Source organism: Heloderma suspectum, chromosome 16 (genome assembly GCF_057233095.1).
Source record: "Heloderma suspectum isolate Gila_16-S chromosome 16, 16-S_ref, whole genome shotgun sequence".
Taxonomy (NCBI): domain Eukaryota; kingdom Metazoa; phylum Chordata; class Lepidosauria; order Squamata; family Helodermatidae; genus Heloderma; species Heloderma suspectum.
Window position 1 is genome coordinate 9,659,144 of NC_139473.1, and position 27,393 is coordinate 9,686,536.

The 27,393-nt window shown below is 44.9% G+C and overlaps 1 protein-coding gene across 8 annotated transcripts in view; it reads right to left on the reverse strand.

Annotated features, from left to right (window-relative positions):
* MSI2 (musashi RNA binding protein 2) overlaps positions 1 to 27,393 on the reverse strand; it is a 546,823-nt gene that overhangs the window by 359,914 nt on the left and 159,516 nt on the right. The gene's annotated exons all lie outside the window — the stretch shown is intronic.

Consider the following 27,393-nt stretch of genomic DNA (forward strand, 5'->3'; position numbering starts at 1 on the left):
ATGGCCAATAAATGACCTACAGCCAACCCTTTTACTAGATGGTTGTTTTATTTTCAGGAGACTGCATTTTACCAGCAGACAAAAGTGCTTTGGTTCTACCTAAAAGACCAGCTGCTTCTAGAAATAATATATGGGAAGGATAGATACACACACACACACACACACACACACACACGACTAAACAGAAGCATAATTTTCGTCCCAATAGATAACACTGAACTAGTAATGCTAAGCTGTTTTTAAGGTCTTCTGGCGTGAAATAGCATAACCTGTACCCTCAGGTAGGAAACCCAAATAAAAAGTTGGTAACCCCATTCATGCAGTAATGGATTATTTTCTCAGGTACCTCATCAATGTTGTATGCAGCTAAAGAGCTGATTGGCCCCAAGACCAGCACAATGTGACATTTTCATCCTGTCTTTCCTCAAATAAGCTCAAGGTACCACACATGGTGTCTCCCAGCAACCATACTCTAACTCAGGGGTCCCCAACCTTTTTTGGACCTGTGGGCACATTTGGAGCCTCGTGTGGCGCAGAGTGGTAAGCGGCAGTATTGCAACCGAAACTCTCCCCACGACCTGAGTTCAATCCCAGCGGAAGCTGGGTCCCAGGTAGCCGGCTCAGGTCGACTCAGCCTTCCATCCTTCCGAGGTCGGTAAAATGAGGACCCAGCTTGCTGGGGGAAAGGTGGTCACGACCGGGGAAGGCAATGGCAAGCCACCCCGCTACAGTCTGCCATGAAAACGCCAGTGCAAGCGGCATCCCTCTAGGAGTCAGCAATGACTCGGTGCTTGCACAGGAGGAACCTTTCCTTTCCGGGCACACTTGGGAATTTTAGAAACTCCTGTGGGCACCACCACAAAATTCCTAATCAGTGGATCGCCACTTTGGTGTCTTAGGCTGTGTCTTATTCAGCAAAAGTTTTTGTTTCGTGTCTATTGGACACCAAAACGTCTCTTAAATAAAGGATTGTCTAATTCAGCTAATTGCTGGCAATGCAATATACCTAATGCTTCTTATAAACATGTTTTGGCAGTGTCCAATAGTCGCTTCTTTTGGGGAGGAGGTTATTACACAGATAAATTTTGTACTGGAGCAGTCTTTAATATTTGCTGATGTACACACTCTTGTAAATTATTTACCTGATTCATAGAAATCAACAAATGGCCAGGGTAAATGAATTCTCTGCACTGTTTTGAAAGCTAAAAGACTAATATTACAACATTGGGAGGATAAACCCTCACCTCCCCTAATGCAATGGGCTGAGGACCTTACAACGCTTTCAATATTTGAACAGGTGGCATATAGACACCACCTTCAGATGAATACTGATTTGGATATTTGGTCCACTTTTGTTGAAGCCTATGCATAATTGCTAGAAAGCTGTATGCATTTCATGTGTATTCATTGCTATGGATATATGCAAACCCAGGTACGTATATTAAAAATCCAGGAATAAATAAACAATTTTCAAAAGTTTTGCAGGTGGCCATGGGTGCCACATTGGGGATCCCTTTACGGGGGTCATTAAAGGTACATGCAAGGCATTATGGTGCCCACAGATGCTGCACTGGGACCCCTACTCTTACTAACCACTATTACACCACCCTGGCACATGTATATTGGATAGCCACAGCACTTTCTTACTTAACACCAGACAATTAAAAGCTGAATGTGCAAACCACTGACATACAGACTCCAACCTTACAGGATCTACTTTGTTGTTTACTAGAAGCCCGAGATCCAACCCCTGATTTCAATTGCATCCATTGAAACGTTTGAGATGATATGAAAGCTGACTGTGGGGTTTGATGTGCTTCATACATGCAAGTCATCAATTAATGTTGAATGTCAGATACAGAGAAGCCCACACGCAAAACAGCTGCATATGCACATGGCAGGGGAGTTCCAATTTCCTCTTCTAGCAACAGCCCCTTGAGCTTCATAAAATGCCACTCCAGGGAGTCCCCCAAACTTGGCGTAGGGATACTGTGGGAAGGAGTGAAAGAAAGACACTTTAGATCCTGGTCCAGTCCTCAAGTGATGTGCCCTTTGCCACAGGCACAACATAAACAGGGGCACAAGACATTTTGCAGCTCTCTCTTTCTCCTAATTAACACGAACTCCGGTCCATCAAATGCTCCCCTGTGCAAGCCCCATTGAAATAAAGTGCCCTCCCCTACATGGTGCTTTTTCATTTTGGGGGGGCGCTTGGAGCGGGGGAATGTCCTGGAGGACTTGCTACATGGCTCAGAGCTGCCTGTTTTAATCTCAGGTCTTAATGGTGCCTCAAACCCACCACTCCACTGGAAAAGACCCTGATGCTGGGAAAGACTGAAGGCAAAAGGAGAAGGGGACAGCAGAGGATGAGATGGCTAGATAGCATTACTGATGCAATGAATATGAACTTGAGCATGCTCCGGGAGAGAGCGGAGGACAGGAAGGCCTGGCGTGCTCTGGTCCACGGGGTCACGAAGAGTCGGACACAACTGAACAACTGAACAACAACAAAGGGTATACTCTGGCTACCAATGGAAGTGTAAAAAAACTCAACAGTGGGAAGAAAACTATTTAACTATTTAGACTTGCTGGAGTCTTCTGTCAAAGACAGTGCTCAATAGCCAAATAACTAACAAATAACTAGCACATTTATGAGTTTGGATTAAGTATTTGTTCAAGAGATTCTCTCTTCTATCTATTCCTCTCCCACAATCTGGGGAAATGCAGAGGTCAAAAGTGGGGAGGTAGTTTAGCTGTCACAGTGGAGGAACATGGGCTGTTCTTGAAATAATATATGGAAGACAAATTTTCAATGGAAGTGTTACTGGTGTGATAGACTATTCTCTTGACAGCACGGTTTTAAGATTTCAGGGAGAAATGGAAAGGTTAATTTTACTCTTTGGCAATTACAAGGGCAGAGAGCATGCAAGCACGAGAGAAAATTTAGAACATTAACAAGAGTGAAAGGAATTATATCGCCTCTCCCTGCTACTGATATATTTAAGATTAAGGCAGTCGGGGTGGTTTCATTATACTTAACTGATGGAAACGAAAACAAGCATCTCCTAATAATAGCCAAGCTGCAGGAAAGGTAAAAAGGGATGAATGAAAAGAGCACTTAAAAGGATCGATGCAGGCCTTACGCCCTCCCCATGAAATTCCCTCTGTGGAGAGACCACCAGCATCCTAGGGAATGCACGACCTTCAGCATAAGCGTCACAAGGTCACAGCAGCAGTGGGAACGCTCTTCCTCGGAAACGAGCGACTCAGTCTGACAACGTCTCTGGCATGACTGATAGTCAGGAACGAGCTGCATCAAAAGACAAGGTCAAATTCCTGAGTGTCAGAAACTGACCCCCCCCCCCCACTCCAAAAAAAGTGACCGCCTGGTTGTGGTGATTCAGTTTGCATCCACAATCATGAATCATTTAATCTCTCACTGCTCTTTTCCTTCGACACAATCAACTCCTCAGGAGTCGGCCAAAGAGGAGGGGCCAATGGAGACCCATCGGAGTAAACCAATCCAGATTTTATGAACTGCTGGCAGCCAAATGCTCCCGCAGTACCACCTATTATTAGCTCACTTGCGTTATGTGAAAAAGGTTTCTTAAACCGCCAAGAGAAATAAATGGGCAAATCTAGTACTGAAGTTAAAGGGGAGTCTCCCAAGTGCATACAGCAACAATTCATAATAAGATGCAAAAAAGATAAATACAGGAGACCTCCTAAGACTTAACCATCCTCCCCCCCCCCCCGGTTAGAAACTGACAAATTCAAAGTAACTGGGTGTGATTGCCCTTCTGCAAAGTGCTTGATCTCAAGTGAAACACAAAACAATAAACAATTTTCTGCCCAAATTGCATAATCCACGCACCAGCCGTATATAAATCAAAGAAAGATTCCATTCCATTCAGACTGAAACACGTAGTACAGATATAGGATTATACCAGAAAAACTGGTTGCCATTTGCTATAAGTGATCAAGGGCATATATGCTAAAACATCACACCCTTTCTGACAAATGCATGTAGGATATCTAACTTTGATGATCGATTTAGAATAGAGGAAGGGCTGAGATGGTGAAGTCATTATGGTGTTGTGCGTGGGGTCTGTGTAAGAAGAATGCTCCTAACATATCAGAATCAATGTGCTTTAAGTGACTGTTCATATCTCAGGAATTGTCTATTTTCTGTTCAAGTGAGGCTCTTCTTTATGTTCCCCTGACAGTTGTGATGAGACTGATGGGACGGGTAAAGAGCTCCTTTTTTATTGTGCTGCCGAAACTATGTAACAGCTTCCCAAGGGAGGTCTGTCTACCCCATTCTTTGGTGGCTACTAAGCGGGCTCTTAAGGCTTTTAGTTTGGTGAGCATTCTTTAATTAGAAGCCCTAGACAAAGGGCCAGTTTGCACAATCACAACAAGCCATGGTGGCTTGTTGTGAGTTATGATTTGCATAACCACTGCCCAGTCGCAGCTTATCATGTCATCTAAACCATGGGCTGTTGTAGGGTTATTTGAGGGTTGTTTAGCCCTCCAACAAACCATGCCGCCCAAGTTCAGATGACATGATAAACTGTGGCTGGGCGGTGATTATGCAAATCATGCATGGCACATACCGCAGCTCACAAGAAGCCACTGTAGCTTGTTTAAGCCACAGTGGCTTGTTTTGATTGTGTGAACCAGGTCAAAGTGTTTTTATCCACTGTTCCCGGTGTGTCTTATTGTGCTTTTTCATTGCTGTGAACATTGTTGCTGCTATTTTTATAATTGTAATATGCGTAGTTTTTGTTAACGGTTTTTAAAATCTCTGTATACCCTATTCAGTATGCCTGTGGCATATGAAGGCAGGATCAGTATCAATATAAATTATACATGCACACGCATCCCACAAATGATTATATCTTTGGGATCACATCTATGTTTTCAAGTATCGATGTTCCACTTCATCCAAGTGTCTCACCAAAAGGATAAAAGGAACTGATGTCGAAAAAAAGAAAATCTTCTCGCTGATGATCAACAGCACTGTTGCTTGCTTTGACATAGTATGAAAACTGGATACACAGCTGTCTCCAAGTCAACCTTTGTGCACCAATATGCTCTAAAGAAAATCTTGAGAAACTCCATTTGACTGTCTATTTGAGAAGAGAAATCAAAGAAACTTGGCAAAAACAAGGACAGCTATGTTGAAATGATGGACCCAAAATATCAACATATAGGTAGAGTGGGGATAGCAAAGCACATTCACTATGATGTAATTGTCAAAAGACTGTTACCACTATGGCCCATTGGAGATATAATGCTACCCCAAATTACTGCTCTCTCAGCCCTTTCCTCTTGAATGTAAATTCCCTCCAATCGTGACTTCCTGTTGACATGTCAGATCAGCATCAACCCTAATTAAAATAAATCTGGGGATGCTCCAAACCAGCCTTTCCCAGTTTGGTGCCCTCCAGATGCTGTTGGACTACAACTCCCACCATCTTTGACCATAGGTCATGCTGGCTGGGGATGATGGCCACTGTAGTCCAACATAATCTGGAGAGTGCCTGTTTAAGATGAGGGTTTGAATCGGGCTGTCACCCAATTAAATAAATCTTTGTTGATAATTCATATGCATTTTAGTCTATTAATCAATTAATTTATCAATTACATTTGCATATGAGTAAAAACAATAGTTATGAAGCAAAAAGCACAGTGTCTTTAGTTCATGCATGCATCACAGAAGACATCATCTCAGAAGAGGCATTACCTCCTGTGGAGGAAAGAAGGGAGAATGCTTCTTCACGGTGGTTGCTATCTGCAGGTTTTCTGAGCACTTACATTAAAAATAATGGTTTGGAGGATGGAATCTCCAAAGGGTTTTTGATTGATTAATAATCTAATTGAGCAATAAAATGGTGATGCCTCAGTTCAGAAAGGGAGTTAATGTCAGGGTGGAAACTGAGCCCATAGAACCCCAGAGCAGTTCTGATTCTGAGGAGGAACAGCAATCCATGGGAGAGGAGCCCGCTCATTCCTCACAGGCACAGCAGCTGGCAGAGATTCCTCCTGCCAGCATTCCTGAGATAGATAGTGACCCTGGCAGTGAGAGAGTGCAGGAGGGGGGCTAGCTAGATGCTCAATGCAGACGCAGGGAGCGAAAAGGAGGAGTAGCGCCCGTTTGGCGTGCAAGCAACGGTCGCGTCCTGTGGACCCAAGGGAAAGAGGGAGGAACTCTCCCTAGCCCATAAGTTCAGTGTCTGCAAGTGATTCTCCTTCAAACAGGGACCAACTGCCTAACCCGGAGCATAGGCTACTCTGCTGTTCATTGCTTAGTCGCTGGTGATTAGCATTTGAAAGAGTCATTAAGTTGTAAAAGAATTAAAGCCTTGAAAAGAATCCTTTTGTCTGTTTCTTGAGTTGGCTATTGGAGTAGACTGAAAGAGGCCACTAGGGCACTCCTGACAGTTAAGAAGCAGCCCTAGTTTTATTTTAGAAGGGTTAAAATGGTCAAATGCAATGATGAACCTAATGAGGAGAGGGGGGAGGGTCACAGGGAACACATGACCCTATGGCCCACCACCTTAATCCAGAGGAGGGGTTTTGTAGGTCTGATACCAAACAAATGGGCAAAAACCTTCTACAGGCCATTACGCATGTCATTAAACCTCATGGACAACAAGGCCTCATTGGCAACAATTCCTTTGCTTGCTGTACAGATCTTTGCAGCCAAGGGATGCTCTCTGTTTTCTTGTCAGTGCTTTGTTCACTTTTCAGGAGAAACGAGCAGGGTGACACCTGGAGTTCAACATCCCACTGTGTTAATGGGAAAACACAAAGAAAGTTGGTCACCTTCCAAGAGCACAAGGTTCTGTGCAGAGGGGCTAAGTATCCCTCCCCTTCCACAGGGTTACTTCACCTGGTAAACAATGCATCTATAAATATACCCACAAACACACTGGCACTTCTGCTAGTTCAAGTTTGCATTATCATCAACCATCTCCTGGGAGTGTCAGGCCACCAAAACAACCAGCTGGTGCACTGCAGTGATTGCCCCTTCAGGAGAAGACTTTAATAAAACCTGAAAGCTGCAATATGAAATTCGCACAGACTTGTCCTTTTGGTTTATTCATCAGAAATAACTATTGGTAACAGACATTCAGAGCAACATATTCTTTATGATGGACATTAACATTTAGTTGGTCTCAATAATGATAATATTGCATCTTGAAAAGGAGGAGCAGTGGCCTTCCCAATTAAGCCAACACTGCACAGAAAAAACATAGCTTCATTCACGTTCTCTAGGACCATGAGAATGCCCTCATCATTATTCCCATGGAGGAAGGCCTTCCCTTACAAATCTCACCCCAACCTTGTAAGCACTGGACAGCCTGAGACAAGTCGCTATATCTCAGGCTCAGCCCTGCCATCTTTAATCTTGCAATAACAATACTGTTGTTATAACCTTCCTTACAGGGTTTTTGTAGGCGTTACTGATACAACGTAAAGCACCTAGGTCTAGCGCAGATGTAAGGCTCCTGATCTCTAACCACAGCTAACAGACTGGGAGCAGGCAACAGTATCATGCACTCCCTCACCCAAACCCCTCCTCATGCCTATGAATTACCCGCACCCTTGTCCAGAAAACCCTAAGGCGTGGTTAATGCAAGCAAGGGCTTCCATCACAACCAAGATTTTAAAGCGAGAGACTGAAGCTGGTTTGAAAATTCTAGTTTACAATGGGAAGCCTTGTTAGCATTAACCACGATTAAAGTAGGGGCCAGGAGGGAATATTTGTTCGTAAGAGGGAGGAGCTGGCAAAGGTAGCACTGTCCATTTCTCAACCATGGCTAGAGATGGGGAGCATTACATTTGTACCAGGCCTTAGAGCTCTTGGGGAAAGGGCTAGGCAAATTATTGCGGAGACAAAAATCCTCCCCCAGCGTGCAAATTATTGCGGAGACAAAAATCCTCCCCAGCTTGCAAATTTTGCAGTCTGTGAAATTCAGGGCAGCAGTTAGAGCAAGGTAAGACTGAAGTGGCCATATATCTTACTTTACAGAGGGCATCCCTCTGTTTGAAGGCCTATCAGAGGACAGTTCTCTACTGTCCTCAACTGGAAGGGCTGTCCTGTCCAAGTCTGGTTTAAAGAGAAAGGATGAGAGCAGGGGGGATTTGGAGGTGCTGCCCATAAACCGCCAATTAATCAGTTCGCGCCTGGACAGCAGACTGAACAGGCAGTCACACCGGTCCCCTGGTCACAGTCTCCCCTACTACAGTGAGATGTGCTGAATTTCTATTTCAACTACAGGAATGACTCCACATTTGCATCTATAAAGTTAGCACAGGCAAATTTTATGTGTCCTTTTGGGGGTGGGGGGAGGGTGTGATGCGTTTTCTCTTTTTTGGCTATGCCTCCCCAGCAGATACAGTGACGGGGATGACGGGTGAAGTAAACTCACTAGCAGTTCCAGTTGCATTTCCAGCTGCCAGAAGGTGCCTTAAAAAAAAAAACACCTCCAGGCTCCATCGCGAAGCCAAGCCAGAGCGAGAGCGATGCTTCTTGACCTCGCTCTGGAGCCTGGAGAGTAAAAAAAAAAAAAGTGCCCACCAGCAGCCAGGTCTTCCCAGGAGCACTATCACCACTGCCATCAGGATTACAAAACAGGTGGGAGCAGCAAAAACACTGAGCGGGACAATGGCATCAGAAAACCTCATCGCTACCCAGAGCCTCCACTTGTGAGCAGAAAAAGTTCTGAAAATAATTTCCACTCAGCCCTAATATAAATACTATTTAAGTGTTATAGAAGAAACTCTATACACATATACAGATGCACAAACATATTTGGCCTATACATACAGAGGCACTTTCATGCTCTCTCTGGTCTGTTCTTTAAGATCATCTGCTGAAGCCTTTGTTTATGCCCTTGAGTGATGCAAGGTAGGTTTCAATGATGGAGAGGATATGGGGAGAGCTGAGGCTATGAGGCAGTATAGAAATATAATAAATGAAATGATATCTTTGGCCAGGGCACCTGAGCTACAGAATTCCCTCCCCCAGGAGGCCTACCTGGTGCCTACACTGCTATTTTTCAGGTACTCAGCAAAAACATTTTTATTCAGTGAGGAGTTTAAAATTTTGTTGGCTCCTATTGGTACATTTTGATATTTCCCTGCTGCCCTATTTCATACAGTTGCAAACTACCTTGAAATCCAGTAGGATGAAGGGCAGTATATAAATATTTTAAATGCATAAATAAAGCTCTCCTTCCTAAAGCTGACTGCAGATACAGGCCTAAGCTTGACCAAAATGACTTGTGTGAGGGGGCCAGGATGAAAGCCATTTGGATGGCTTTAAAAGGGGGTTGGATGAATTCCTGGAAGAAAAGGCTATTAATGGCTACTAGTCCTGATGGCTATGTGCTACCTCCAGTACCTAAAGCAGTAAGCCTATGTACACCAGTTGCTGGGGAACATGGGCAGGGGAGTGCTGTTGCGCTCATGCCCTGCTTGTGGGTTCCTGGTCGACAGCTAGTTGGCCACTGTGTGAACAGAATGCTGGACTAGATGGACCCTTGGTCTGATCCAGCAGGGCTCTTCTGATGTTCTAAATGTGAAGGGCAAAGGGACCGGCCCAGGCTTTGCAGCTCTCCCTCCCCGATTTATTATAAGGCAGGAATGGTGTCACCAGCTCTTTGGATCAATATCTATTTATGGACCAAGAAATTACATGTATGGTGACCTCGCCATCAGTGACACATTGTTCAGCCGCATCTGAGTCACACGAGGACCATAAACAAGCTTCCCAAAATAGGTCCTGGTTACTAGAGTCAAAATCCTGGCATTTGAACAAAAAGCCTGCATTCAAATAAAACAACAACAACAAAAGGGCAAAAACCTCAGATCCCAATGTGAACCGTTGTGGGGCCTATTAGATAGCACCAAATTCCTATCATAGCTTTCATGTCATAACAGAAACAAAAACACTTCTCCTTTAGTTGTTAAAAGAGACACACATGTTCTTTATAACCATTGCCAATATCACAGAAAGCCAAAGGATGGTTCCCAGAGCGTCCTTTGCGATTTACAGGTTGCAAAAATATACACACATATAACCACAGGTCAGAAAGATTGTTCACAGGAGGAGCTGGAAGTAATCGCTTAGAAAGTGGTGTTAAACAAAGGATTGAAACCACAGAATTGCTGAAGAGGGAACATTAAAAATGTCAGCATGGATGAAAGACATTCACCAGTGTTTACTGTCGAAAAACAAGCTACTGGCCTACAGATGTCTTAAGGGGCACTTGGCTAATAGGATCAACATTACCATTTTGATATAAAATATACCTCAGAAGCCAACAAAACAAAAAACAGAGAAGTGGAACAAGTTCAAACTATTCTTTTATAGTAGGTCTCCAGTTGAGCATAATCACCAAAGCTACAAGTGATAAGATTGCCAGAACTAAGCAAACATCTGTGAGATGAATTCATCTCCAAGGGGAAGCCAACAGCTTGTTATCATTAAGGAGGAGATGCTCTCTCTGCATCTGAACGGCAGGCCCCCTTGTTGCGGCTTTTGGAGAGGCAACTGCACCAGATGTTGGCAGCTATCTTCAAATGGACAACAGGCACCTGCTGTGGAGGGCAGAGAACTTAAGTGTTCATCACCCTTTGTTTGGGGCCCATCCCAGAAAGTGTGGTGCTAGCTGACCTCTGTATAAAGGGGAAAGAGCATGGCTTTCATAGAAAACCCACTGTGAGCCTTCCATTGCTCAAAGTAAAGTATTCAGCTCATCCTTGTTAGTTATGGGTTTTTTTTAAAAAAAGAAGCAATAGGTTCAAGCTAGGGAGGTGACACCCCCTACCATCCTAAGCTGAAGACATTCCGCTAATCTTATCAAGGGAAGCTGAGAGACTTGATACTTCCCAGATGTTGTCTCTACAGAGGAGAATGCTCCAAGTTGCTTAGGAGTTACACTTTTAGTAAAATCCAGTTGCAACCTAAGGTGTTTGTATGTTATTCTGTAAAGAATCACTTGCATTGGCAGTGCTATAGAAATCATCGCCCCCCCCCCCACTTTGGGATATACAGAACCCCTCGTCCCCAAGCCACATTCTGAAAGTGTCACTAGCCTTGGTGAAACACTTTTGGATGGCTTTGAAATCCTTCAGATGTTTCACTTGAGGAGGAAACCACATTTGCTTCACATGTTGCTTGAGAAGTAATTCAGTGGGATCCCCAGTGCCCGCCACCAGGAACGCTAGCACAAATCCCATTTGAAGACCTGTTTGTCTCAACAGGGACTCCTGGAGGAATGGTTCCCAGTGGATCATGTACATTTTGATCTTGTCAGTAATTGGAGTAAGGAAGTCAATAGCAAAGCACACAAGTTCCTTCCACTGTATGTTGTGTCCCAAAGGAAGGAAGGAAGGAAGGAAGGAAGGAAGGAAGGAAGGAAGGAAGGAAGACAGGGCTTAACCCTTAAGCAGATTCTGCTGCATGTGAGAAATATAGCATTCACCTCTGGCAAGGAATACAGCCCCATTAGCTTCAGCTCATCCCAAGATCAAGGGGTTTACGAGGTCTATTCTGGAATAAACATCCTGTTTGACAGATAAATCATGATCTTCACAGTGCTAGCACAGCTCTGATATCAAAGCCCTACTAGCGGGAATAGGGTTTTTTTGGGGGGGGGTGCCTCTGTGTTATTGTTTCACCTGTGAAACCTTCCTTTCAAGTAACAGGGAAGACTGTAGAATAACCCATTGCAAATCTTCAGCATGTGAAGGCAGACAACGTGCCATACTTTAAATAAGCACAAGGCAAGCAACTTTCGGGCTAAGCCTTTAGGACACACATCATCTTCGACCAGTAATTATCCCAGTTCAGATACACACCAGTTATTTATCTAGCAGATTTTAAGCACTAGATCATGCCGCTTCATAGCATAATTTGCCGATTTGAACTCAGAAACAGGTAGTCCATCGTCAAGCAGGAGTGGGAAGCTTGCAGCCTCAGAGGCCCTTCTTAGAATACCGAAGTACTTCTACAGAGAACACTTCTGTCTTCAGTAAGAGTTAAGTACATGCTAAATGCTGGCAGTGCCACTACCACGCTGGTTTCTGTTTTTAAAGCAGCATAACTTGAGGGGAAGCAATTTAGAGCAGAGCAGGGATGGGAGAGGACATTTAACCCTCTCTCTGCCCTGGGGTAAATATCCTTCTAAAACCCAATGGAAAACTGATTGGCAGTACATTCAGGACTGAGAGAAGAAAGTACTTCTGCATGCAACAAATTAATTAACTTATGGAATTCATTGACACTGCTATGGAAGGGCCGTAGCTCAGTGGTAGAGCATGTGCTTTTCAAGCACTTCTCAAGCACATGATCCCATGCTCAATCCCCGTCATCTCCAGGTAGAGCTGGAAAAACTCCTGCTGGAAACCCTGAAGAGTGGCTACCAGTCAGTGCTGACAAATCTAGGCTAGATGGACCCATGACCTGACTCAGTGGCCCTATTCACACATGAAAGGGAGAAAGGTACTATGGGTAACTACAGAGTGGGGAGGGTTAGGCTAACCACAGTGCATGCGCCTGTCACACGACTGGGAACCGCGTGGCATGCCGTGGTTCACTTACCTATCCCCTCTCCATGGTTACCGCATTACCCTCTCGCTCGACACATACCGCCAGGTATCAGAGCAGCCATTGTGCTGGGTGTGAACTGGCGGACGCTCTAGGCTGCTGTCTCTATGGTTGTTTGTGTTTTCACTCGGAGTGGCCATTTTTAACAACGGAGATCCCGCCACATGACACAGTAAGCCACCCCGGGCCCTCTTAACCCCACTGCAGAGGGGTGGTTAGCCGGGTGGTTTCCTGGCCACCGTGGTTGGCATTTTGACCCCACACACGACACGCTAAGCCACTGTGGCTCGCTCAAAACTGCGAACCACAGTGGCACAGCGCGACGTCTGAACAGGCCCAGTGTAAGGCAGCTTCCTGTGTTGCAGGGATGGCTACTGTCTCAAATGGCTTTAAAAGGGGGTTAGACAGATATTTAATGGAGGAACAGAAGTCTATCAATGGCTGTGAGTCATAATGGAATCTTCTTGATGAGAGGCAGTACACCTCTGAATACTAGGTGCTGGGCATGCGTGGTTGTCTTCATATCCTGCTTATAAGCTTTCTCAAGGCACTTGGCTGGCCACTGGGGAAACTGGGCATGTCAGGGTTCAGCCCTACCCAGCTCTGGAACCTTAGTTTCCTCAGAGGAGGGAGAGCAGCCCACCCCAGCCCTCCCCACAAACACACATTGCTAGCGACCCTGAGGAACCATTAGATCCATATGTGGATCCAGTTATGGAGCGTGGTGGATCCAGTTATGGAGCGTTTGTGTCCAGCTTGTGGGCTTCCTGGAAGCATCTAGAACCGCCCACTGTGTGAAGCAAGATTTTGAAGATAAGTCCTTTTGGTCCAATCCACCAGGACTTTTATCATTTCAGTGCAGTAATCCCTACAACAACCTCATAAGGTGAGCAAGTATTCTTAACCCACATTGCAGATGGGGGACTGAGGCTGCAGAACAGCAACTTGCCCAAAGCCAGCTCGGGGTACGATTTGAACCAAGAACGTCTTGGCTTGCAATTCCCATTCTTCCACACTGAAGGCTGCATTGAACTATCCTACCTCACTGTTTTCTAGCCTACTAGGGTGGGAATGGGAGAGAGAAAGGAAATGTTAGGGATCCAGAATTTTCAGGGGAAAGTTATGCATACATTCTGTTCACTATATGCAACTAAAATATGCCAGTTAATCGCAGCCGGGGCTCATTATTCTCATGTGAACTCTCCTGAACAGCACCCCCTCCCACAACCACAAGGGAGATCTCCAAGAGCCATTTCAGTCTAGCTGCATCATGAATGGCTGTTTAGCCCAAATATAACTTCAGGAAAGGTCACAAGTACTGATACACTCCAGCACGACCACGTGCAACCCGGACTTGTTTCAGATTAAGAGAGGGCTAATCCGCCTTCTGTTTGGATTACCTAAATTGGTTTTCTACCTGAGCTACTTTGTCCTTGTCCCCATTTCAGGGGATTGGTTTTCATTATGGGCACACAATGCATCACATTTTTCAAAAATGTATACAAAATTATAGAAGCATTTCTCCCATGACGTTAGGACAGTTAGTAGCTCCAGAATTTGGGCTCCCACTGTGCAAGAGGCCCCCCATGCGACCCCCGCTCCCTGCTTGACGCTGCCAACACTGAAGATTCGCTTGCCTCTCCCACTGGGCCCAGTTCCACCATTGCGCAGAAGAAGAGGGCAAGGTAAGTGGAAAGTGCTGCTCCTTCTCCTTGATCTTTGCACCACTTACATGCTCAGACAGGCGGGCCACAAGAATGAGGATACAGAGCTGGGTCAGGGGGCTCCGGGGGTCAGCAGTGGGACCCCCGCAGAAGTGTGGGCCCTCAAAAGTGCCCTACAATGCCACCTTCAGGGAACCAGGCCTAACAGGTGCACACTAACCTCGTCAAAATTAGGATGTTTGTATTGCGCTTTAAAAAAACAACCCACATGCATATTTGTAACACAAACTCCTTTGTTTACCATGCAAAAACAGCACACATTGGAAAATTATTTCAATAAAGGCCAAGCTATTCATAATAAACGTATGCAAGTGGACAGCCATGTACATCTGTAGATGCTGCTTGTTCATCCCCACTCCCCTCCATTCACAAACATGTGTTCCCTTTCTCACACACACACACACACACACACACCCCGCCACGATTCACACAAAATCGCATGCATTAATACGTACACACAGACGCACACACAAAAACTCTGAACAGTACTGTAATAGCGCTGCCTCCTTCCTTATCGTTGCATCCCTGCCCACCAACAGCACCAAAACACTATGTGTCCCTAGGCCTTGTTTGCTGACAGTTTTTTGTTTGTTTGTTTCCGAATTTGCGCAAATATGCATTTGCACACAGGTTTAACTTTTGTATAGCGCCCAGAGAGCTTCAGCTATGGGGCAGTATAGAAATGATGATGATGATAGTAGGAGTAAACATGCCAGAGCACCTGAGCCAAGGACTGGGGAGGTCTCCTATCAATCAGTTGAAGCCAGAGCTCTCACCACCAATAGCTAACAAAGGATTCAAAACCCACCCACCCCTCACCCAAACTTTACCAAACTTTACCCAAAACCTACTATTTTTCTGCAAATCTATGCACTGCATAAATTGGATGCCTCTTTCGTCTTTCAGTGGCCACCGCTGTGCCCAGGCGTATCCAGACACATGGGGAAATAAAAAGGAAAATGACTGCATCACAAGGCAAGGGCTGGCAGCTGAAGTCCTCTCCAGATACAACAAATGCTGTAATGGGGAATGGAATGTGTGAGAGTCCCTCAAACGGAGCAAGGTGACTGATGCACAACATCCTAGAGCCTCTGGAAAGGAGATAATGTCTGATGTTGCCTAAATGCTTTCTAGCCTCAGACAACAGCGTTGACTGTATATATAAAGACACTTGAAAAGGTCATAACTGACCGATTTAGAGCCATTTGCTTGCACGCAGGAAAAGGTGTCATTAGACCCATTTTCTGCAATACAGCACTTTCCTCCATTTCTTCTCTCTTGTAGCCAAGGAACATACCTACAGATATTTTAAACGCTTCTCTGCTGTTCTGAGTATTCAGTCCCAAAATGGTCCGCTTAAAAAAATATGAAGTAGTAACAAGCACTTTACTCAGGATGTTTAAAAAAAAATGTTGTAAGGCTACAACAACATATTGCGGCATTACCCCATGCAGTGCATTATCTGAGAAGCTTCTTCCTTCCCTCACCTTTCAAGGACAAAAACCCTGAAATTTGCATTTTTCAAGGAGTCCAAAGCAGGGTGCCTCAGATTTTAGTGTACAGCTGGAGAACCTGTGGCCCTCGAGATGTCATGGGACTACAACTCCTATCATTACCTATCATCATGGAGGGCCACAGGTTCCCCAGTCTCGCTCTAGTGCCTGGTGAAGGAGTAACAGAGGGAGACAGGGGGAGGAGATGTGCAGTGGCAACATGTGTCCTCCTGAGCCCATGCAAAGAAGCCTTTACATGCCTCCGACATCCCAGCAGGTCAAGGATGTGCTTGCATTTTCAGGTCAAGGATGTGCTTACAAAGGCAAAGAAGCCTTTGCATGTCTCTGACATCCCAGCAGGTCAAGGATGTGCTTGCATTTTCTACAGCAATAGAAGGAGGGTCAGCTGAGCTTCCTCAGCCTCTAACTGGACTTCATCCTGGCCTTCCGTTCAGCCAGAAGCCCTCTATGGAATCCCAGTCTCTGGACACCTTGTAGCCATAAGCCACAGACCCAGCTCATGTGAACTTCGATCTCCTAGTGGCTCAGACCAATGAAGCTTTCACAGGTGTGAAGGAGCACCACCTGATCTGGCCTCTCAGGGTGAGTAGACTTCGTTGACAGGTCTCCCTGCAGGTTCCATCCTTTGGCCTGTGCTGGGTGCTGGTGCACAGCCTGAATCCCAGCCTGACATCCTTTAGGACGGTCTATCATGCCCCGGCTGGAGGAGTCCTCCTCACAGGAGAAGCCAGAGGCCCCAGAAGCCCAGGACACACCAGACCAGGGACTGCCACCAGACCCAGAGGAGCCTGAACCCTTGGGGGAAGAGACTGCAGGGCCATCCTGGTCAGGAGAGAGGGGCTCAGCCTCTGAGGCACCACCCCTGATCCCCGGGAGCATTGTTGCCTCATGCGACAGGCTAGCAGGGCTCCTGTGTGAAGGAGTGCTCACCTCCAGAAAAGGTCTCCTCAGGAGAAAGGGACTCCTCAGGAGTAGGCTCTGGGGAGGGAGCTCTGACTGCTGCAGCTGAGCTCTGGCTGGGCCCGGCTGGCTTTGGGCTTAAAAGCCTTCACTGGAAACCCAGCTAGGGTTGGAACAACTTGGTCCATCCAGCCTCTGCCGTGCCCCTTGCCTCCTGAACCATGCCCTGTGACAGATGCTCTGTTTCCTGACCTTTGGGACTGCTCAACGACTGCTCAGCTTCCAGACTGCGTGACGTACCTGACTGTTTTACTGTGCCTGACCTCTTGCTTGTGATCTCGACTACTGCTGCCTGATCCTTGTTGCCTGCCTGACTGCTGGTGTTCTGACCTCTGCCTGGATTTTGACCACTCCAGCCTCAGCTTAAACCTCCCTGGACTGAAACCTGTGTGCTTGACCATTTGGCTTGCCAACTTGACTACTCTATTGCATCGCTCCTGATCCTTTCTGAGGTATTCCTCCCTCAAACTCCTGTCCACATTTGCCTGCCCTATGAACTGTACAAACCGGATGCTGATCTCTGCTTGGCCGTGGCTTGTCTACATTTTAGAAGGGCTCTGGATCCATCTGCTTTGACCCAGTCACCACTTTTGGGCACATTCCGTGTTTCTCCTGTCCCAAGATGCCTCTCAACTACTCCACTTTGGCTACTGAGCTCCAGGGAAGAAGGAAAAGGATTTGGGAGGTTGTCTTGAAAGCATTCCTAAGGATTCATGTGTAAATATTGCCTTTTAAAGTTTAGTGGCACAATTCTGGTTTCTAAATGGGTTGCTCTTCAAAGGCAACTGGACAATTTACATTTCCTGCTTCAAAGAAGTGGGATGATAAAACGAGATAGAAGTTATTGTCTCAGGATGGCTTTTGTAAGCACACTAGGAAGATTAGCAAAGAAAGCCCTGCCAACACATTCTCTCTGTTGAGTATTAAAATCTTTTGGGTACTCTGGTTATTACATATTCAAATTATAAAGTCCAGACCTGACCTTCCATCACTCTGAATGTAACTAATTTACAAATATAGCATTTTGAAATGCGGCATGGAAAATTGTAACTGGCTAACAAGTAGTCAAAATTTGAAAAATGATTTCTGAATAGAGTAGCATTAAAAAAAAAAAAAGATTTCATGTACTCTACTGACAAAAAAATCTACATTTGTAGCAGAAGAAATGTACCAGCTATGTACCCAAGCTAGGCTGAATAGCCTTTCACTGCTAGGAGGACCAGAATCCTTGTAACATGCAAGCTCCTCACCAAAGCCAATATTTGGAGTGTACATTTCCAAATCCCCCTGAAATGAGCCTGTGGAGAGAAAGCCTTCTTTTCTCATGCTAACAATCCTATTATAATGACATCTTCAGAGGCCCTTGGGGCCTCAGGGAAAAAGAAACCTTTCCAGAGGGTTTAATACTCCGATGGATCATTAACTTGTTCACACCCAGGCATCCATGCCAGAGAAGGCAGAGATCCCCTGTCTGGATGGGATGGTATTTCCACAGCTGTCAAAAGAGAAGGCCTGAAGAAAGGAAGTTATACTGTGACTTTTCTCGTACTTATGGGACATTCCTCAACACTCAGGATTTGAAGATACAGTTGAAACACACAGCCACTTACTTCTGACTTTTTATTCAAATCTGAGATGTATTAAAGATACTAACCACAGCCGAGCACATCTTTATTTATTTTTTTTGAGCTTACGCCATGCTTGGCATCGGTTCTACTATTCTTGCAACATAAAACCCACACTATGTTCAGGCACACCTAAAGCAACAGCAAAAATGTAATCCTTACTCTTTGTCCTCTATCTATTTAGATTCAGAGCATCCTGGGAGGGCCTAGGGAGACAGAGTTCTTTCCTGACCTCTCTGCGGATGTGCTCACACCACCTTCCCCAAGAGCAACAGTCTGCTCTTATATTCACTTCAGCCCTAAGATACTTCACTTTTGCTCTGTTTGCACAGGCAAACACTGCAAAGAAAATGTGTGGCTATGATATATTCTTCTGCACCCAGCAAGACATAACCAGGGATTATGCCTTTGAAAAGGACATTCGACCCAACTATTTCTGCCCAGGAGGACAGACATATTTATCCTCTACACTCGCAAACCAAACGTGTCTCTCTCAAGCAGCCCAGGAAAAACTGATGTGGCAGAAAGCGAAGAGGATCTAAAGAGCCTCTTGTTGAGGGTGAAAGAGGAGAGTGCAAAAGCTGGTTTGAAACTCAACATTAAAAAAACTAAGATCATGGCATCTGGCCCCATCACTTCCTGGCATATAGAAGGGGAAGAAATGGAAGCAGTGACAGATTTTACTTTCTTGGGCTCCAAGATCACCGCAGATGGTGACTGTAGCCATGAAATTAAAAGACGCTTGCTCCTTGGGAGGAAAGCTATGGCAAACCTAGACAGCATAGTAAGAAGCAGAGACATCACCTTGCCGACAAAGGTCCGTATAATCAAAGCTATGGTTTTCCCAGTAGTAATGTATGGCTGTGAGAGCTGGACTATAAGGAAGGCTGAGCGCTGAAGAATTGATGCTTTCGAACTGTGGTGCTGGAGAAGACTCTTACGAGTCCCCTGGACTGCAAGGAGGTCAAATCAGTCCATCCTAAAGGAAATCAACCCTGAGTGCTCATTGGAAGGACAGATACTGAAGCTGAAGCTCAAATATTTTGGCCACCTAATGCGAAGAGAAAACTCTCTGGAAAAGACCCTGATGCTGGGAAAGACTGAAGGCAAAAGGAGAAGGGAACGGCAGAGGATGAGACGGCTAGTTAGCATCACCGATGCGATGAATATGGACTTGAGCACGCTCCGGGAGAGAGCGCAGGACAGGAATGCCTGGCGTGCTCTGGACGGTCCATGGGGTCACGAAGAGTCGGACATGACTGAACAACTGAACAACAACAACAAGCAGACAGAGTATCAAACTGAGAGGCCTGGGTTCAAATCTCTACTCGGCCACGAAGCTCACTTGGGCAAACCACCCAGCCTAACTTACCTCGCTGTGTTGTTGTGAGGACAAAATGGGATAACCCACCCCTACTGCCAAAGGAAGGGAAGATACTAATGTATTCATTACACCTATTTAAAACTGAGCTATTGCTCGCAGAGAACCAGGAGCATACGTACACACACACACCCCTACCTCAGGACTTCCAGTACATTTCACTGGTGCTGATTTCCATTCAAGAGACTGGCAATTCTTATACCTTTAATCTCTCACTTTGGGAAAGAAAGATTCCCCCCCACCCCGTCCAAATCCCAGACACTGAAAGCCTTGTGCCACTTAAGGATTATTTTTAATAAAAGCAGACATGTAGGAAACATAACATGCCTTGCCTGGGCTACTTATTATGGGAATGTCTGAAGTCTCAGAATGAGACACAGTTGCTTCAGTAGTCTTTAACATGCTGTAGCAGTCCTATTCTTGAATTTCTGAGAAAGAACTGTGTGGCATAGAACTTTTTTCTTTCTTTTTTTGCACACCAAGGAAAAAAGTATCTTGCTCTACTAAATCGGTGTGACGCACACATTGCCAGCTCCTAGTCAATGATATCTCGAAAGTTCAAGTAGCCACAACACATCTTTTACATTCCCACTATGCCTTTTACATATGGTGTAAAATAACACGGCAAGCCTCGTAATTCAGAAAACTACAGCTGCAAAAGCTGACTACAGCCAGCCCCTAAGGAGATTTTGCATGACTGGCGCAAAAACAAGAACAACCAACCCAACAGACCTGGAACCCAGCTCCTTTTAACACAACCACCACCACCCCATGGCTGGGGGCATGCTCGGAGTTGTAGTCCCAACACATCTAGTGTGGTATAGCAGCTAGAGTGTTGGACTGGGAGCCGGGAGATCCGGGTTCTGGTCCCCACTCAGCCATGGAAGCTCACTGGGTGACTCTGGGCCAGTCAGACACTCAGCCCAACCTACCTCACAGGGTTGTTTTTGTGAGGATAAAATGGAGAGGAGGAGGAGGAGGGTTATGGATGCCACCTTGGGTTCCTTAAAGAGGAAAAAAGGCGGGATATAAATGTAATAAATACATAAAATTTAAAAAATTAAAAATCTAGAGGGCACCAGGTTGGGGAAGGCTGCTTTAACATGTTGAATGTGCAATCGCTTAACCTTTGCATGCCCCAAACAGCATCCTAGTGGAGCATCTTGGCTCTCAAAATCAGCTCACTTCAAGGTACTTTTAAAGTGAAACACAAAAAAGAAAAGTTAACATTTCACAAAGAAGTCTGCATCTTGAAACAAACCCAGAAGGACATGGGAAACAGGGCTGCAGAGGTATATAAAGGGCCTGATTGTAGCAGCCCACTGGATTGGAAATGACTCGTAAGCCTAATGAAACAAAACTTTTGGCAGTAAAACAGAATGAAAGGAATGAGACAATAAAAAGACAGGAACAAAGGGAGCAGAGTTGTTTCAGCTTAGCAAAATAAGCTCACTTTGTTGTTGGGAAAAGCCAAAGCAGATTAGGATAAACTGGTGACTAAGCATAAGTCTTCCAAACTAATTACACAGCTCACCATATAAAGTATAAATTGCAAGCCTCCAGAATAAGGATGGAGTTACTTTCACAGGAGTTCTGGAAAGCAAGTAGTACCTATGAAGAGGGGTGGGGGGAAATATCAATCCCTTTTATTAGTAAAAGCTTACAGCTTTGAAAGACGCAGAATGTTCATGTCATAGGAGAAGCCTGTTAACTGTAAGCTACTTGAAAGTTTAATCAAATTTTAAGAGGCTGGAGGCTTTTTAATAGATGTATATTCTCTCTCTCTTACACACACACACTCACATGTATATATTCAAATTTCAAGTGCTTCTGTATATTCTAGTTGAGGTACAGGGAGGGAAGTGACAAAGCCCAAGTATGATCAGGCATTCCTAAATTCATTTCCTGACCTTCCACAGATTGGCTATATATGTGGCTTATCTGCAACTCTCAAATAAATTGGGAGTAATCCTATTACAGTCCACAGAATTACTCCAGTTACCTTATCAAATGGAAGGCTAAGTACATTCCAGTTTCACGTCAATTTCACTCCCAGACTGGACTAGCCTCAAGAGGAAAACACATGCAATAAAAAAATTATATTGACAAAAAGCTTAAGACAAAGGCCCTGATGTTCCATATCGATCAAAAGAGAATGTCTTAAGAGGTCTCAACTCAGAGGCCACAGTCCACCTGGTTTCAGCAGCACGTACACATGCTTAACTGAGATGTGGACTGAACTCCTAGGAGGATTTGTATGTGTACGGGTGTGCTTTAAAGTCAACGGATGGGGCCTACACAATGTCGCAGTGTGCTCCTGTCCACTGTTCCAGCCCTTCACCCACGCCCTCTCTCAAGAGATCCCATTCCATGCTATATTGGGAAGGTGGAGGTGTCTTCCATGGGGTTTTTTTGTATTCTTAATTTGTAATATATTTCTACAAGCCTTGGGATTCTGGAAAGGCTGTGCATACCTCTTGTGTGTGGATGGTGCCATGTCGGCTACGTACAGATAGGCACTCAGATAACTGAATTCACTGTTACTATATATGGGATGCTATTGATGATAACCCTGCAGTCTTTTCTCTGCATACATTACAGCTGAGAACGTTTGCACATCATAAAGAGGAAGTTCTTGAATCAAGTCAAAATACTGAATTTCTGGACCCCTGGGAAGGGTGGAATATCAACAAAGAGCAGTGCTTAGTTTTTATTAAGGCTATAACCTTTATTAAGGTTATATTGTAGCTTTAATGTTCTATATATTTTAAATTGTTTTATTGTGTGCTGTTTGGTTTTAATTTTTGTGAACTGCCCAGAGAGCTTTGGCTATTTGGAGGTATAGAAATGAAATGAAATAAATAAATAACATTGAACAGATGAAAAACTTAAAGTAATCCATTCACTTTTGATAAACTGAAAAAAATGTTGCCTAATAAATCAGGGCAAATTCTTTTTAAAAAAAATCTATAATATTTAACAAGACTACTTATTAAAAAAAAAACCCTTCAGTTGGCAAACACCATCTTAAAAGAGACATTCTTTCTTCTTTTCATGGGAGGGAAGATCGCGTCTAGTGTTTTTACTGATATGAAAATCTAAATCTGGATGAATAGGGCAATCTTATACATGTCTACTCAGATGTAAGATCCATTAACTTCAGTGGGACTTGCTCCCCGGTAAGTGTGTAAACAGGATTTAGCACTGCAGGCTAAATCAACTGAAACACATACAACTTCTTAAGTCAGGCAACAGCCCTGCCTTTTATTATAAAGCTGGACACTGCATTGAAAATCAAGATTTAATGGAGTCTATTGATATGGGATGTGTTCAGTTTTAGGGTGGCAATACAAAACAAGTGGCTTTTTTTTTTATTCTAAAGGGGTACAGTTTTCAAGAAAAAGGGCCTTCTAAACACAGAGAGAGAGAAATCTGAGAGGCACCAAAACCTAATACATCGCTTGGATGATCTCAGCCTGGTTGTCTATTTTTTAGACGCAGCATGAAGCCACCAGATGGCAAAACAGAAATGATTCCTCAAGGGTGCATGCGAGAAACACGGAAACATGCATGCGGCAAAACTGTTATTAACTTCAAAACTAGATGGAGGAGTTTGGCAGATTTGACAATAACTAGGGAAGAAACATTCAAATGCTGCCATAATCCTTTAATAAAGGGCTCAGCAGGCTGTAAACATCATCCTGCCGGAATCGAAGATTATCATTGAAAAATAAAATGAATGGTTTTGCAAAACAACTATCAATCTGGCACAATAACTATTTAGACGTCCGCTCACCACAAAAGAGAAGGTGTACACAAAGCAAGGCTTTCAATGGCTACCCTAAAAATATAGGATGCAATCAGTGGAAGCAACCCCCTGTAAAACCCCACCAAGATGGAGGACAACTGCGCTGGCAAGCACAGGGTCACTTCAGTGTAATTTGTACAGCACCTAGACTACCAAGCTCATTCACTCAGCAAATAGGTAACTAAGGGTGCAATCCTATGCATGTTTAGACAGAGAAAAGGCCTACAACTCCCAGCATGCCCCAGCCACCACTGCTGGCTGGGGCATGCTGGAAGTTGTAGGCCTTTTCTCTGTCTAAACATGCATAGGATTGCACCCTATGTAAATATTCCTGGAATTATATGGGCATCAAAAATAGTGGTGATCCTCTCCTCCTTTTGTGGAGGCCACAATGAAATCAGAGCTGACCCAAAGCATTTTGGTAGCTAAGGGCAGCAAAACCAAAATGACACCACCACCTTACCAGTCACTAACATGGAGCATAAATTCTCAGCAGGTCCAGGGGTTGGGTATCTGCTGAGGGCCAACACCCCAGCAGGGGCCCCCTGACAAGAGCCCCCTGGAGTTGCTCTTCACCCATGTAACCTGCTCATTCCCCTGCCTCTCCCTCTGGCCCAGACAAGGATGGTGGTGAGAAGACAGAGCAGGAGATGCCATGGCCTACTTGCTTCCTGGCTCTCTGCCCATGAAGTACGCAAGTGGAAGCAATTATGAGAAAGAGGATGAGAAGCAAGAGCAGCTGTGACAATGGAAGTGAGAAGGTAGACTCAGTGAGGGAGGGTGTCTTGCCCAAGAGCCCTCCAAAAGTTGGAGCTGGCAATAAGAACATAAGAACAGCCCTGCTGGATCAGACCAAGGGTCCATCTAGTCCAGCATTCTGTTCACACAGTGGCCAACCAGCTGTCGACCAGGAACCTACAAGCAGGGCATGAGCGCAACAGCACTCCCCTGCCCATGTTCCCCAGCAACTGGTGTACATAGGCTCACTGCCTCTGGTTCTGGAGGGAGCACATAGCCATCAAGACTAGTAGCTATTGATTGCCTTCTCCTCCAGGAATTTGTCCAACCCCCTTTTAAAACCATCCAAATCGTGGCCATCACTACATCCTGTGGTAGCAAATGTCATAGTTTAACTATGCGCTGTGTGAAGAAGTCCTTCCTTTGATCTGTCCTGAACAGATCTCCTGCACAAGCCCAATGAAATTAACACAAGCTGGGCAAGCACATGGTGGCTGATTTTTGCGAAGCTGGAAGAGGAAAACTATACCCCATCCTTCAGATCTGTCAGCCTCCTACTCCTTTGCCCTCAACTGCACCCTAAGTCCGCCATCTCTGGGGAGCATGGCAGGGCCACCTCCGATTGAAAGGAGCAAGAGCTGCAGACGCATCCAAGGATTGCCCCCTTGTTTCTTTTTTAAAAATGGAAGATGTCAAAACCGATCTGGTTCCAAGATACTGCTGTATTCTTCTAGCACCAGCTATTGTAGGACCAAAAATAAAGGAGGTAAGAATAGCAGTTCAGCCTATATGGAATTATCAGTTGAACTGGAGGTTTGCTGGATAACATCAGTAGGATGGAAGAAATATTTGATTTCTCAGAGGATCAGCTTATCCTTTGAGGTTAGTGAAGCAATATGTTACCAGGATGTGGTGTATGTATATATATTTTACACACACTGGAGTGTAGTATTACTTGAAACAAAGGTACAAAAAAGAATTAATCTGTAAGGGCATCACATAACAAAGGCAAGCATAGCACAAGAGTAGTTTGCAACCACACTCAACTGTAAGTTGTGCACACGGGTACCCATTCGATATGCATCCAAGCCAGAATGCCGCAAGACTGTATGTAGTGGGTCATGTCTAGGGATGGGAGAACCAGTGATTTTCGAGCTCACCTAAATTCTCTGAAAATCACTTTAAAGCTTGTTTCAGCCCGCTCCCGTGTTCATTTTCGACCTGTTTTTAGGCTTGTTCAAACAGGAAAAGCGTGCATCGCTGTGCATATTTTTCAGAAGCCCACACTTCCTCCCATTGATTAAAGTGTGAAAAATGCACATTTCAAAGTGTGCATCTTAAAACACACACACACATTTTTCGAACACAATCACTAATTGCAAACATGTCTAGAAGAAAAGCACAACTGCTTGCATTTGCGTTCAGGATTGCAAACGGGACACGCTCACATGACTTGTTGAACAGGAACAAAATTCTCAAACGTCCCTAGTCATGTGTTGCCTACTGTTTGTCTGAAAGCTTGATGGTCTGAGGAGTAGGCATGACTGCACTGGGCTTACACATGGTGCAATAACAGGTTGTAAGAAGCACAGGGCTCCCACCAAACCCAGCAGCCTAGTATCTAGAAATGAATTTTGATTCAGTTCGCAAATTACTCGGAAGTGTCGCATTTGCAACCCCAACTGAGAATGGGAACGCGTGTTCTCCCAAAATGTTCTCAAATCCCCAAACATGTGTTCATGATCACAAAACGTGCATTTTTTTTAAGTGAACTTTTTAAAAAATGTGCACTTCTAAAAAAAAATGTACAACTTTAAAAATGTGCAACTTTATATATTTGCATTTTCATGCTTTAGGGAACTATGCTACGGCCTCTGAGTGATTGTCCCAGGAAACATAAGATGGCTTGTAAAATCCTTCCAAGGTCAGAGACAACAGTCCTGCCTTGGAAGGGGGAGTCAGAGATCCTCCCCCGCTCAGCCGGCTGCCTCCCCAAGGTCGGAAAAGCAGCCTTGGGGAAGGAGCAAAGAGTGGGCAGGGAGGGGAGGAGACTGGACAGTCCAGGATATTAGTTATCCTGAGCCTCCTCCAGCCTCCCTCCTTCCCCCTCCAAAGTGCCCTCACTTAGATGAGTTGAAAAGCCTGCATAGCAAAAAAGCAAAGAACAGAGGACGGGTAGACAAGGATTGCCTTCGCCACTCCTCCCACCCTGTTGGCTTCCAAGTGGCGAGGGTGCGTTCTAAATGGAGGGAAAGCGTGCACTTAAAAAATGCACAATTTAAATTGTGCATTTTTAAATTCTGCATTTTCATGCTTTAGTCAAAAATATGCACGTTTCCTGTTCGAACAAAGTGAGACAACAGGTTGCGAATGAGAACAGGAGAGTGCCAAACTAAGATTTGAAGTGAAGTTTGGAGAATTTCAGCAAACTCGAGCATTCCTGGTTCTCTCATCCGTACTCATGTGAAATGCTCCCCCTCCCTAGCATTTAGTAAGGAAGTTACCCCATATGCGGGTGCCACCACACCATTGATGATCCACATTGCTGGCTGCCACAAACAACATACTCCATGATGACAGACCTTCAGGATGGGGAGAAGTCCATATGGGGCTTCTGCCATTGGCAGCAGGCCCCACACTTGTAATATGTCCTGCCCACAGATGTCATATGCTGCTCGTTCAGCCCTTAGGACCAAAGCCTGCAGAAGAAACCCAACTGGCCACTTTACGGAGCGCACCTGTGGCCTGTTTCCAAAAAGTACCCCAGTGCTCTTCCTGGTATAGTTTAGATTAGATGTCTGTTCTGGAAAAGGGAATTTCCAGTTAATCTTCTGTAACGCTGCCACAAAGCCTCCTATGATATGTGTGGCATCGCAGCTACATTCCAGAGACCCTCACTGAACTGTTTGAAATTCAAGTAAACTCGGTCGTGGTAAATACGAACACAGCAATTCCTACATCTCACATCGCATCATGTACAATTCTCTCTCTCATGCATGTGCGCATGCATACACACGC